Source organism: Ursus maritimus, unplaced genomic scaffold (assembly GCF_017311325.1).
Source record: "Ursus maritimus isolate PB19 unplaced genomic scaffold, ASM1731132v1 scaffold_6, whole genome shotgun sequence".
Lineage (NCBI taxonomy): Eukaryota > Metazoa > Chordata > Mammalia > Carnivora > Ursidae > Ursus > Ursus maritimus.
Window position 1 is genome coordinate 61,193,158 of NW_024426774.1, and position 13,406 is coordinate 61,206,563.

The following is a 13,406-nucleotide window of genomic DNA, read 5'->3' on the forward strand; positions in this document are numbered from 1 at the left end:
CCACTGTAAGAGTCATTATGAGAGAATCAGAATCAGGACTTGGTCTCATGAAGACTTGGTCTTCATCGTTTAGATCCAGATGGCATGGTTATGTTTCTTTCTAAGATCTATACAATAAATTGTATGAAGTATTATCAATGACTTTCTTGCTGGTAATTTTTATTTTTAAGAGCAGGTCACAGATGAGGTGCGGGATATGAATTTAATTTGTGTGAAATAGTTTAGTTAGCTTTATTCTCTTTCACTGTCTCCTGTGAAACTTCATGAGAACAGAAATTTGGTCTTGTTTCTTTAGTAACTGCCAAATATCTTTAATAGTGTTCTTTCAAAGGAACTAACATGAATAAATGCATATAAAATAATATAGAAAGGAAGGTAAGGAGAAAGGGAAGGCTCTGTGGAAAGTTTTAGACAATATTTTTTTCTATCGTGTATGGGAATATTTTTCAGTATGGACAGTGATCTTCTAAATGGAATGTGTTTCTGAAAGTATAAGACATTCAAATGCACTGTAAGATTTCTATTTTAAGAACAATTAGTATTTCAAATATAAGGAAGAGGTATAATCTCAACATCTCACTATCAAATACAAAGGAGGCAATGGGCATCTTCACTGATTAACCACTTCACATGTCAAAGAAATTATCAATGGCCAATACAAGAATAAGCTTTTCCTTGATAATCCAAATTAAGCATTCTGACCTTTTCCAAGAGATGTTCATGGACATTTAAGAAGAATTAAGTATTGCTAATTTATCCAGTTTCAAGCAAATGGGAACAGAAAAATATGCTATCAACTTCAACAGTCGATGAAGGATAAAATAAAGTGCAATATTATTGTAACGGATAGACATGAATTTTTTTGCCGAAATATGTCTTTAATTTCACACAATTTTATCCTTTTTTAATGAAGGCAGCTCTGCATTTATAAAGAAATGTTATTTAATTTTCACAGCGTTATATGACATCTTACAAAAAAAATTCTACAAACCAAAGAAAATGTTCTTTTGGAGCTGTGTGCCTACTTTCTTATTTGGAACACATGAACATCCTATATATATATATTTTACAAAATATATATCTGGTATAGAAAGTAATGAGTCTGTTTCACTATATAAAAAGGCAACCGGATGATAGAGGAATAATAATAGCACTGAAGGAAAAGTGGAAGTGAAGCCTTATACGAAACGAGAATTGATTCTGAGAGGGATCGATACATGTTTGCATATAAAAATTACACCTATTTTGGAAAATATAATGAAAGTGCTGAAATCCGGAAATCATTCATGGAAAACGAACCCTCGAGAATAAAAGGCACAAAATGGAGACTTGGGTAAAGTTGTGCAAAGTTCTTCCTGAAAATATTGACTACGAGCCAATAAAACTAAGAGAATTGGCTGCAAATATACATACTGTCTGTTAGGACCTAGTTTGCTTTTTCTTCTGCTCTTCCTATCTCTACACTTGTCTCCTCTTCTAGATTCCACCTCAAATGAACTTTTGGCCCTCTCTCTTCTATGCTCTCTGGGCTTGAACTGCCTGTGTTGCTCATGCTCTGAGGGTTCTCAAGTATAATGTCCTGCTTCACTGTATCTTTGAATAAAGAATTGTTATTAGTAAGGCAAGTTAGCCTAAGCAGGGAGCCATCTCTAAAAGAAGAGGAAATCCAGTTCTTTTTTCAAAGTCATAAGGCAATTTGAAAGGAAGAAGAAAGACTGGTCTTAAAAAACAAAACAAACAAAAAACAAAAAACAAAACAGACAAAAAAAAAACCCCAAAAAACAAAAACAAACTCAGAAATATACAATTTTCAGGTTTATATGCATGCATCTCTCATCTTGTCCCCTTGATTGGATCTATTTTGGGGGAATGTGGCATGTGATAATTTCTTTTTATTAGAGCTAAGGACTCTCATAGAGGCCTTTTCCAGCTACTAGATGGGGGTAATCTAAAAGAAAAATAGTAGCAACCACAAAAGTTAATAGTAGAAGTTAATATTCAGAGGAAGTAAGAATAAGCTGTTGCTGCAATCATCCACTTGATGCATTATGTGTAAGCTGCAGTCTGGAAAGTGCGCTTTCAACTACAAAATTACTCTGGATTTCCTCCTTTTAAATCTCTTATCACCTTGTATCATTGTTTCTATGTATTTTATTTTTCAACTGCGTTAAAATTACTGAAAGAATTCAAAGACCGTATCTTGCTCAGGCTCTTCCCCAAAGTACGTAGTTTGGGATCTCAGTAAATATTTGTTGAAATAAAATGAGTATACTTTTTCAATAACTATTTATTGAACATCTATTATGGAGAAGGCAGTGTGTGCTAGTGCCTAGAAAAAGAATAACATTTCAGGGTTTAAAGTCTTGTTGAGTTGGCAAATGTACTTTAAAGAAAAGATAGCATCTGATAAATGCCAAGTGGGATTAGTAGGAGGTAAAGAAGCTACCAAAGTTAGTCAGCTCTCAGGGCTGGGAATGGCAAAGAAAGAATGGATCTCTTATATATCTTTATTGCTCCTGAAGAAGACCCCCCCCCCCGCCAAAATAAATAAACACATGCTGCTGTGTGCACCTTTGAGCGGGACTCAGAGCCCCGGGGTCTGTTTACCTCCCAGCTTCCCAAATACTCCAAAAATGGAGCATGTGGAGTTCTGAAAGTAATGAAGTATTTGAGACTTTCTGTTTTTCTGATTAAAAGATTCAGCAGACTGTGTTCAATTTTGTCTCTTCTCAATTGGTCTAGTCTCCTTCTCCTAATGCTAACTCAAAAGCCACGTTTCCCTAACGTTTCCCTATGCTGTGTTGAAATGCAAGCATGGTGCTGGTGCTTAAAGAGGATTGGGTGGGGGGGGGGTGGTTATCACAGCAGGATGGGCTTCCTGGAAGGACGAAGAATGAGAAACCAGGAATCCTACTGGGGTGGGGCAGATGCTTCAGCTACAGCTGTGATGAGAGCGGGATGGGGGCAGAAAAGTAGGGTGTGGTATCTAAAGAACAGAGCCCCAGAAAGCAGCAACCCCGTTAGTGGTAATTGCAATAAGACCTAAGACTCCATCCTTGAAGGCAGAGCCGGATAACTAACATCTCAATTTTTATAAACTTTTAATTGAGTGCTTAATATTCATTCATTCAATCATTCATTCATCCAATCTATATTTAATGATCCCTCTGGGGATCTAAGGAAGGAACAATATAAAATGTATCATGTGCTACAATAGAAATTAATAAGTACAATGGGAATAGAAATAAAGGAGTGCATAATTTTGCCTCAGGGAGGGGCACAAGGAATGTTCTATAAAGGAAGTGACCGTTGAACTAGATATTAAAAGATGATGGGCTTTCACAGAAGGAGGAGGAGAAAGGGCATTTCAGAGAGCAATGAGTGAAAGTTGAATTATTTAGCCTTGCACGCACTATTGAAACATGGCGTTCTCGCCTGCTTATTAATCACGTGGCTTCATAGGATTTTTTGTAAGGAAAATGAAACTCGTGAACAATATTTGAGCCACTTAATATTCCTAAATTTACCATTATCTGTCCGGTAACATGCTGGAAAAATCAGCCTATAAGGTTCAAGAGAAACTATGTTGAGGTGTCCAATACAAAGGAAAGATTTGGTTGAAAAAATATAATTTACTGAAACAGATGTAAACGAGGTATTAATAAAGTAGGCAGTTGAAGCTTTTACTTTGTGTCCTTGGCATAGCCTCAGTCTAGTCTTTGGGTAGATTTACCCTTTTACCCAGAGATGGTGTCACAACGGGAATTTAATAAACATTTGATGAGATAATAGTGGTTGGTAACAATAATCACGATGACGATGACCAACGACGGTAATATTGTTATTACACCTCGTACCATGTTACGCTCTGTATCTTTCCTGCTTTCTGATTCCTTCCCATTTAAAGAGGATGGCTCAATTCCTGATGGATCAGCTGTCCTTAGATGAGTGAATTGTCAGGCCTTTCTTAGGATCCAAATCCACTCAACTAATCTAAATCCCCTCAGACACAAGTAGCCTTAGGAAAACCTAAAGTTTGAGCTAATTGGGTTGCATTGTATATAAGTAATTCAGATGAGGTATTGAAAACAAGATTTTAGAGTTTACAGAGGATACTAAAACTGGAGGCTGAGCAAATAATGAGGAACAAAACAATCAGACTCAAAAGGATTTGGATTGTATAAGTAATTGGATCAGCAGATGGCAAACGCAGTTCAGTACAGGAAAATGTAAAATAGACTTGAAGCAAAAGAAACAAACTAGAGAATGTGCGCTAAATGGAACAATCATCCAGAACGCTGACCAGGAAATGGAAAGGAGGGGCTATTAAAAAACATAAATCATGGCAACTCTTAGCTTATGGCTAATTCTGTTGCTTTAGAATCCTATCAGAACGTGCATGCATATTATCTATACTGGGAGCTTACTGTACCCTATGGGAACTAGCAGTCAATTATTTCACCACTCAGTTTTGTAGAGGCACCTTTCAAAAATTCTTAAGGTGTTACTTTTTTGAATGCAAATTTTTCTCCTTTTTGTTTAGGCTTATGCTCATTATTCTATAATTATCCTTCTCAGACATTGCTGGAAAGATTCAGAACAATGTTTTCGGGATAGTTTACTAATTACCCTATATTTCACCGTGTCAGAAAATCCCCAGGAGGATCCACATACATACGGGTATCACACTCCCCATTTGCCCCATTCCCTGAAGATACGGTGTATACTTTGCAGCGGTGGGAGATCAACTGTTCAGTGAGGCAGAGGTATAGGCAGTGTGTTTGAAATTCTCTGCGTGTGCCTAAGAATTACCTGGGCAGCCAGTTTAAAAATGGAAATACCTAGATTCCTCCTCCAGAGGCTGACCACAGCCCAGCTGAGAGGGGGCCTGGCAATTGGCAGGTTGATGAAGCACTTTGGTGATGCTCCTGAAGGATTTGGGAGACATTATGAAAAACACTAGGTAGCTGGGAGAATACAGTAGAAAGAACACCCATCCTGGTCCTTCGTCATCTAACTGAATGATTAACTTGTTGACTGACAGTCAAACTGCTTGGGCCTCGTGTTCTTTACCTAGAAAATGAGTGTACTGTCTGTCCAATGTACCTGGCAGAGGAGCAAGTGAAATAATGCCTGAAATCTTATTGCATACAAATATAAACCTAAGGTAAAATGCTTGCCAAAATGTAATGTGTACTATTGTGATCCCACAATAACATGCTTTTAAATGGATGATTGAGGGAGCCATCTCTACCCAGCCGGAGTTAGATTTTTCTTTTTATCTGTTGCCACAGGAATTCTCACCCATAGCTGATCTCTACAACCAAATAGGTCCTGAAAGTAGTAGGTGTTTTCCTTTGTGTACTCTTTAAAAGTGCTAACAGAAGGTCACTGTGTCCCCATGGTTTTGTTACTCCCAGGGAGCAACGTTTTGAATAGCAGTCTTCAGGGTTTAGATTCAGTTGCATACCCTATGGTCCCTGGTACTCAACTCCAGCTTTTGTTGTTGAGAATGAAAATGACTTCCGCTGGCCTGACATGCACATGATAATCACCCTTTCATCGGCTACTACTGAGGTCAGTTTCTCATCTACAGAAAGGAAAACGAACTGGTCTGTTTACAAATCAGACTGAGTCCACTGAGCAAAGTATCCTGTGAAATCAACTGATCTTGCGAATATGTAAAACTGTCTCTACTTTTTTACGTGTTGAGATTTCTGCATTATCCAGGCACCCTCCTCCAGCGTGTGTCAGTTGGTGGAACTGAACAAGGATAAACCCAGAAGCCATATGAAACAGCTAAACTGAGGCATCCAAAGACACTGTACTCTAGGTTGAAGTCACAATTGACACCCAGGAGCGTGTACGTGTAGCTTCTTCACGCTGGTCTTGGTTCCATACGCCTCTCTTTGGAATAGTCGGCTAGCACAGCTACCATGTAATTAGCTGAGCAACATAAGTAAGGTGTTTAAAAATATTTTTTCAGGTGCTTTTTTGTATTCATGATAGATTCTCAACACCAAAAATCAATCTCAATCAAAGCAGCAACTGAGTTTATCATAAATTAACATGAAAAGGTTTTCTACTGAGTAGATGGTTAATTACTATCTAATTTGAATAATTTTGCATATTAATGAGAAATGAATGAAATTCATTTTTAGATTTTTAACTTCAGCTGAGAAACCCACGGAGATAATGGATCCTTTTTAAGAGGCATGTGATCTCTGTTACTAAAGGAGATACTGATTTTTTTTTTGTTTTTTTTTTTGTTTTTAGTTTACTGACTTGTTCTAAGTTGATTAATGGATTAGTGTTTTGCCATTAATAAACTATATCCAAATGAAAGACAACTTCATTATTTGACTCTGTAGCCCCTAGCTGCCTGCCAGGTAAGAAAAATGGAAAATAGATGAAGAGTTTGCTAAGGAAAAATATAACCTTGCATAGTCCTTCAAAATGTCTGGATGCAGACATTTGTAGGTTTCTGATTGTAAATGAATTTTTATAACTTGTCATGTTTTTCTATCACATAAAGTTCTCTATATATGTTGTTTACAAATGATATTTATGCTTAGAATATACATATTGAGCTGAAGTAGGGGTACACTCTTAAAACTATTACTATATTCTCCAATTTGAAAAAGTGACTGACAATTGCCTCAGGCCTCAGAAATTATAGCCAGCCAGGAGTCGAAAGTCACTTCTATAAAGTATCCTTGAAACCTTTTTTAGCATTGCAAACAAAGAATACTATTTCTTATATTTTTTATAGCTGTTTAAGAAAAAATTGTATAAAGAACTAACTACTTACTTCCTCCCAGTTTTCTTTTACCTACACCCTTTATTTCATACTCAACACTTCCTTATTTGAGACATACTTACAGACTATCTTTCTTTCCCTCTTGGGGCAGGATCTGCCTTATCCAATAATTCCAGTGCATTCAATTGGGTCTAGCCAGTGTTTATTACAGACTAATGCAGACCAGTCATGATGAATGAAATTGGATAAGTATTTTTATACTTTTAAAACTTCGTCCAGGATGGGTAGTATAACAAGGTATTATTTTTTACGGTCCATATTCAACTTTAGGGAATTAGCTATTTTAGTCATGTCACTACCATAGCAGCCCAACAATAATTCTGAAAGGCCTCAGATAAACAGGAACATTTTTGCAGATAATTTACTTGGCATTGTATTTTGTCAAGAAGAGTCAGGTTCGGAATGGACTCATATAACTTCAGTTGGGCACAGAGGCCTCCGTGCATGATTATGGAGTTCAAGATTTGGATTATTTAACTCAACAAAAGAGGAAAAGGTAGGAAAGACTTTTCTCTCTGGGTCTAGAGAACATATCTTTCTCTCTGGGTCTAGAGAACATATCTTTTACATTACAAAAGAGTCTAAGCACATGAGATCGGTCATACCTGGAAAAGAGATGGCTGCTTCCACAGTCACTCCCAGACTGGGTCCATTCACTAGTCCCCTACCACCATGGTCAGGACCTTCTTGGCCAGCAAGTGAAGAGGATTTTACTAATACACGGGTGATAGACTCTAAAAGTGGCATTGACAATACATCTGAAGAAAAGTCTGGAAAAGAGGCAAGCCATTTAAAAAAGAACTAAAAACCTTGATGTTTCCAATTGAGCCATATGCCAGGGTAACTCTCAGGATAAGAAATGAACTATATTTTATATGCACAAAGTAGGATTTTTTAACAAAAATATGAAATCAAGAGTGGCATTAGCATGAGCTGTCCACTCCCCCTCTCCTCCTTCTGGTCTCTTCCAGTCTCTTTTGCCAAAGAACTGAGAATGAATTTTTGAGAGCCAAGGATATGGAAAGGAAGACAAAATAAAGCTGGGAGAATTTTGGCGGAATTACATGCTTAACATACTGCACCATTTCTTTAATATATTTAAATAGTCCTGTGTCATCAGTTGGTGGCTTTCCTTTTCGACAATTTGCAATATATTTTGTTTTTCCTTAATTAAGCTTCACATGCTGGAATTAATTACTGCTGGGTAGTTGAAATCTGGTGGTCTAATTTTCAACTTCAGTTAATAGAGCTCAAAGTTTACATTCACCTCTGAAATTACCAACCTTACCAAATTATATTTGTCTACTTACATCTTCTAGATCATGAATACAGAGGGCAGCTGCAAGTGGCTTTTCATGTGTGACTCATGAGTCCATCTCTCTATTTATAGTGAAACTGTTTATCCATATGCAAGAACTCTGTATTTCAGGATTACATGTAAAACCTAAAGGGTACATGTGTACCCCCCACACATTCAAAACCATCCTTTTTCCCAGCCATTAAAATAAAGCTATATCAAAATTCTATTTGTCAAAAAGATAATGTGAAAATAATGAAGATAAGAAACTCATTGTGGTAGTCTGGAATAGCTTGGAACTATCCAGATACCATTATCTAAAATTACATGTGCAAGGATTTTGAAAACTTCAGTAATTAATTGGTCCAGAGGTGGAAACCAGCCAGAAGTCCACAGTTTGCATCTACGATGCCCAATGTTGGACAATAAAATGCACACACGCACACCTCTATACAATGAATGTCTCTCACGTGCCTGATGAGTCAAACAGGCAGGCACTATTATCCTTGTTTTGCAGATGAATATATGAAGGCTCAGGGATATTAACTAAGATTCCTCTATGAATAACTGGTCTTCAATTTTCGTTATCTGAAATCACAGCCTGAGTTACTTTCATTTCTACCACAAGTATCTATTTTAAAAGTAAAATAGGAAGCGATGGAGACAGAAAGGTAGAGGCTGATCAAAAGAAAGAGGGAGCAGGACCAGGACTAACTTCTTAGCCTTTCTCTTTTCTACACATTGTTTCTTGTATTTCAACCAATCCTGTCCCATGCTATTGGTTTTTTTTTTTTTTTCTCTAATCTAACTAGGTAGCTGGATTATTAATCAATGTTAAGACATAAATGATTCCCAACTTAATTTTAGTAGATAATAGTTATATACCTAATTAGGACCTATAGATCTGCCAACCAGTCGAATGTGCTCTGGAGATTCTATATTCTACATCATTGCCTGTGTGTGTTCCATCTTCTCATTTATTTAGTCTTCTACAGTAATACGGACATTAGTTCATTTGACCTTACGACAGCCTTTAAAAGCAGGCGCTACTCTGATCTTTATTTTACAAATGAGGAAATAGAGGCTCAGAGAACGCAAGTGACTTCCCCAAGTGACAGAGCTAGGGTCTGGATTGACATCTGTTCGATTTCAGAGCCAGAGAGTTACTCCCCACCTTGACAAATGACTCTGCTCTACTCCAATAGGCTGTACCGCCCTGAGCAGGATATTGAATTGGCCGAGTGCATCAACTTCCTCCTTATTTGTCAAATAGGAATAGTGACCACAAAGAGCTTTGGTTTTTTTTTTTTTTTAAATAATATACAATCAAAATTTTTGATATAGTACTGTTATTATCAGCATTGGGTTAAGGAGGGTGAATTGAAACAGGGATTATTCAAAATTTACGGACTAACTAACCTGGAGTTTAAGTCAGGCACTTATAAGACTATGGCTCTTTGTGGGGGCGGTCTTACAATTGCAGCTTTGCAATGCAGGTATTTCCCCATTTAATGGGAGGTCTTGTTAGTGTTAGGAGTCATCCGTGCAGCTTTAACTTCCTGTGACAAACAGAGCTTATCACAGAGGACTGCATGTTACAGCTTCAGTCAGAAAGTGGAATTCACTTTTGTTCATCAGGAGTTTTGATCACCCTCATCGTGCCATTTCTGTCTTGGAGAGGAAGTAGAGTTTGGCACAGCGGAAATCTTTCCAGGTGCATTCTTTTCTATATTATTTTACTACCCTAGTGAATGTATATATACACATACATATAGCTATACACACATAGATACACATGGATATGCTTCTTGTCTCTTTTCTTTAATTTTTTAGTCCCTTCACTGGGTTTCTTTAAATATATAATGATAATACATGCTGATGACATTTGCCACCGTGAAGTCAAATCTCTTCAGGTTTGGGAGATCTGGGAAGATCCCAGACCTGATCTTCAGAAACAAAGTAATAGAATGATTACTTTGTAGTTGTTAGGCTATAAATGCTTTCATGTTTGCAAAGTGTGCTTAGATTTATGTAGAATCACGTGTAGTGAGTTACTGTCAAGCTTTATGATCACTGGAACTCACATGAATGTATTTTGCTTGGTTTTTAATCTCATTGTCAACTGGAGCATATGTTTGGTCTTCTTGGTTTTGAACTGACTATTCCTATTCGGAGACAGAAAACTTCTACGGAACCACCATTTTATTTTGCTATTTCCAATTTTGTCCTTTTTATCCAAATATATATTATGTACAGTTCATTTTATAGCACGGTTATTTGTCAGTGCAACATAAATACTTCTGTAAACTTGTACCTTTTTTTGTGTGAAGGTCTTGAAATCAAAATAATCAACAGTAAACACCACAACTACAGCTGCAGTTTTAAATATTTTATAATCCAATCAAATTGTTTGAGTAGTAATGCATTTAAATGTTGTTATGGAATCCCCTCCAGACTTTTTAAAATGGTTACTCTGTTCCTGGGTTTACTATTTATGAAATTCATAAGGGATGACATTTTTTAATAATAGAGCATCTGACTTAGAGAGCAGTGTTTCTTCTCGTGTCTCAATATAATCTATAATTTTCTGGCCTAATTTTCAGAGGGACACATCTACAAATTACACTATTATTAATGAACATCTATGCATCTGTTGTTGCTGCTGTAATTAAAATGACCTTAAATGAGAAGTTTTAGCTGAGTCATTTCGCATCTCTTCAGATACGTGGATGAAGAAGCGGTTTTACCTAAGGCGTTAAGGTATATATGAGGCTTGAAACCAAGTGTGAGAAATCCATTTATAAAAGACTCAAAGCAGAGGTGACCTATCATTACATATAATGTGATATTTTAGGCCAGGTCTAGGTCCTGATGTTGTTTAAATTATTTTTAAATCGTGTAGGTTAGGAAAAAGAACGGGGATAGAGTTCCATTATTATTACCACTAAACATAGAACTGACATTAACTGAAGCCTTGTTATGTGCAATGTCCTGGGCTAAAGAACTTTATACAATTTATACCACAATTTATTAACATTATTTCTACTTTTTTCAGATGAGAAATCTAAGCCAAATAGAGGTTAATTGCCCAAAATAGTAAATGTTGGGATCTGGGCTACCCGACTTTAGAGCCTCATGTTTAGTATATATGTATTTAACTAGTACACATGTATTTAATTGTACATCTTTATTTAATGCAACTAATGGACAGAGGGCATTCATTTTCTGAAGTATTCTTGAACTTTTAAAACACTAATAGTCAATTAAATGGATTTTTTAATTTGCAAAAGTTGGAATTTTTTTCTCTTTAATGTATTAAATTGATCTAAATATTAAATTAAGGAATCTCATGTCTGACTTAAGAATGAGAAATAAATTGACACTATTTTTTTGGCATTTATATAGGAAAGCTAATAACTGTTTTTGTGGTTGTATTTTAACATGACTCATTCAACTAATGCTTTATTACATACTCACATATGAATATTATTGGGCACTGTTAAAAAGTTCTTTCATCTTTAAACTGAAATATGATGTAGAAACAATATTTTAAGAAACATGTGTAAGGAGAGAAAATAAAGATTTGCATTCCTCAGTCTTATTAAAAGCAAGATCACATAAAAATGTCCTTTATACTTTTATAGTTTGGCATGAAAAACATTCAGTTTGGTGTGAATATTCTATATGTCTCTCTGAAGTATCACAAAATTTAAAAAGTAAGCACAACTAGTGAAAATACCTTATCCTAATATTCTCACATCAGAATAAACATATATGGAATAGACAAAAATGCTGGATGGCACAGTAAAGTTAGAGGGCACGTAAACTGTAGAAATATTTGGGAGCAATGTAATATGATCAAAGGAGATAGGAAAACTTAAAGTCAGGGAGATGCCTAGTTAGTGCACCAAACTGCTCTCCTCGCTTGGCTTTATTTCCTTGTGATTTAGTGGAATAAATGTTCACTGAAAATGGAAAACAAAGATATAGATATGTCGGCCTAGTTCTATCAAATACAATAATTTGCTGATAGTCTTTGGACAATGCAATATGTGGGAAACAATGAGCTAAGCACTTTTATAGACAAATCATTTAACCTTCCATAAGCTCTATAAAATATCTATTTACTTTCTTTCTTTCTTTTTTTTTTTTTTTTAAATGTCTATTTTCAACCAGTTGAGTTTTTAAAACTCACTAGGCTCAATGACTTATCTAAGGTCATGTAACTAGAAATAAATGGTAGGGTCAAGATTGAGTCCCAGGTCTCTCTACCCAAATCCCCGTGTGTTCTGACCCACTTTGTGATGATCTTAGAATGTTCCGTGGGTAAATGCATTCCCTTCAGCCCTCATTCAATGCAATTTGTGTGCCTGAATTATTTGCTATGGATTTTTCAGTATGTCAGAAGCTAGTTGGCTACCAAAAAATATGGTAGCAAAAGCCACTGCTTTTTAGACAAATGACTAATGTCCACCTGAACTATATGCAAAATAACTTTATGCAAAATAACTTGGTGTACATCAAATGCGCCCTTCTCACTTCTTCCCAGAGTTCTTCTGTGGTTCTAGATTGCCCCTAAACTTAAGGGATGCTCTCCTCTCCTGCAACCGTACTCCCTTCCCAGTCAGATTCATTACTTCACTCTCCTCAAACTGTAGTCTTTCGTATTGAAAAAATTCTTCCCTGTGGAAACTGTCCGTGCTATCCCTCTGATGAATTCTAACCCAAACTCCAGGCATTGATTGAGACTACTTTTGCAGATATATTTCCCTGAGACATTTCAGGTTCCAGGCCTACCATGTCCTTTCACGCAAAGTATGGCCCCAGATGTCTGACTTCTTTAGGTAAGTTACATGCTTGCTTCCTCTATAGACATACACCAAATTTCATTGTTTTTCCCATGCAAAACTTCAACTAGCTCTTTTGCTAGCCTCATCCTTAATTCTTTATACAATCAGCCAATTAGAACCTCACTGAAAATGTGATCAAAAGTGTTTGATGTGAACTTATGTCAATTAATACCAGACATTCATAAATAATATCAGCATAGTCTTATCTTCATTTTGTAATATAAATTCAGGCCTTTTTGAAGGAACTAGTAAAACTTCCTGTATTAGTTTGTTCATATATTCAGCAATTATTTAGCAAGGGCCAATTATGTGCCAGACACTCTTTCAGGAGAGCATGTATGTGTCTCATGAATCATGGTACACCCAGTGAGTAGTTCTGCATTTTATATGTAATAGGTCAGTTGACAAGGCTTGCTGCTTGGCTAGGTGCTAAGAAGTT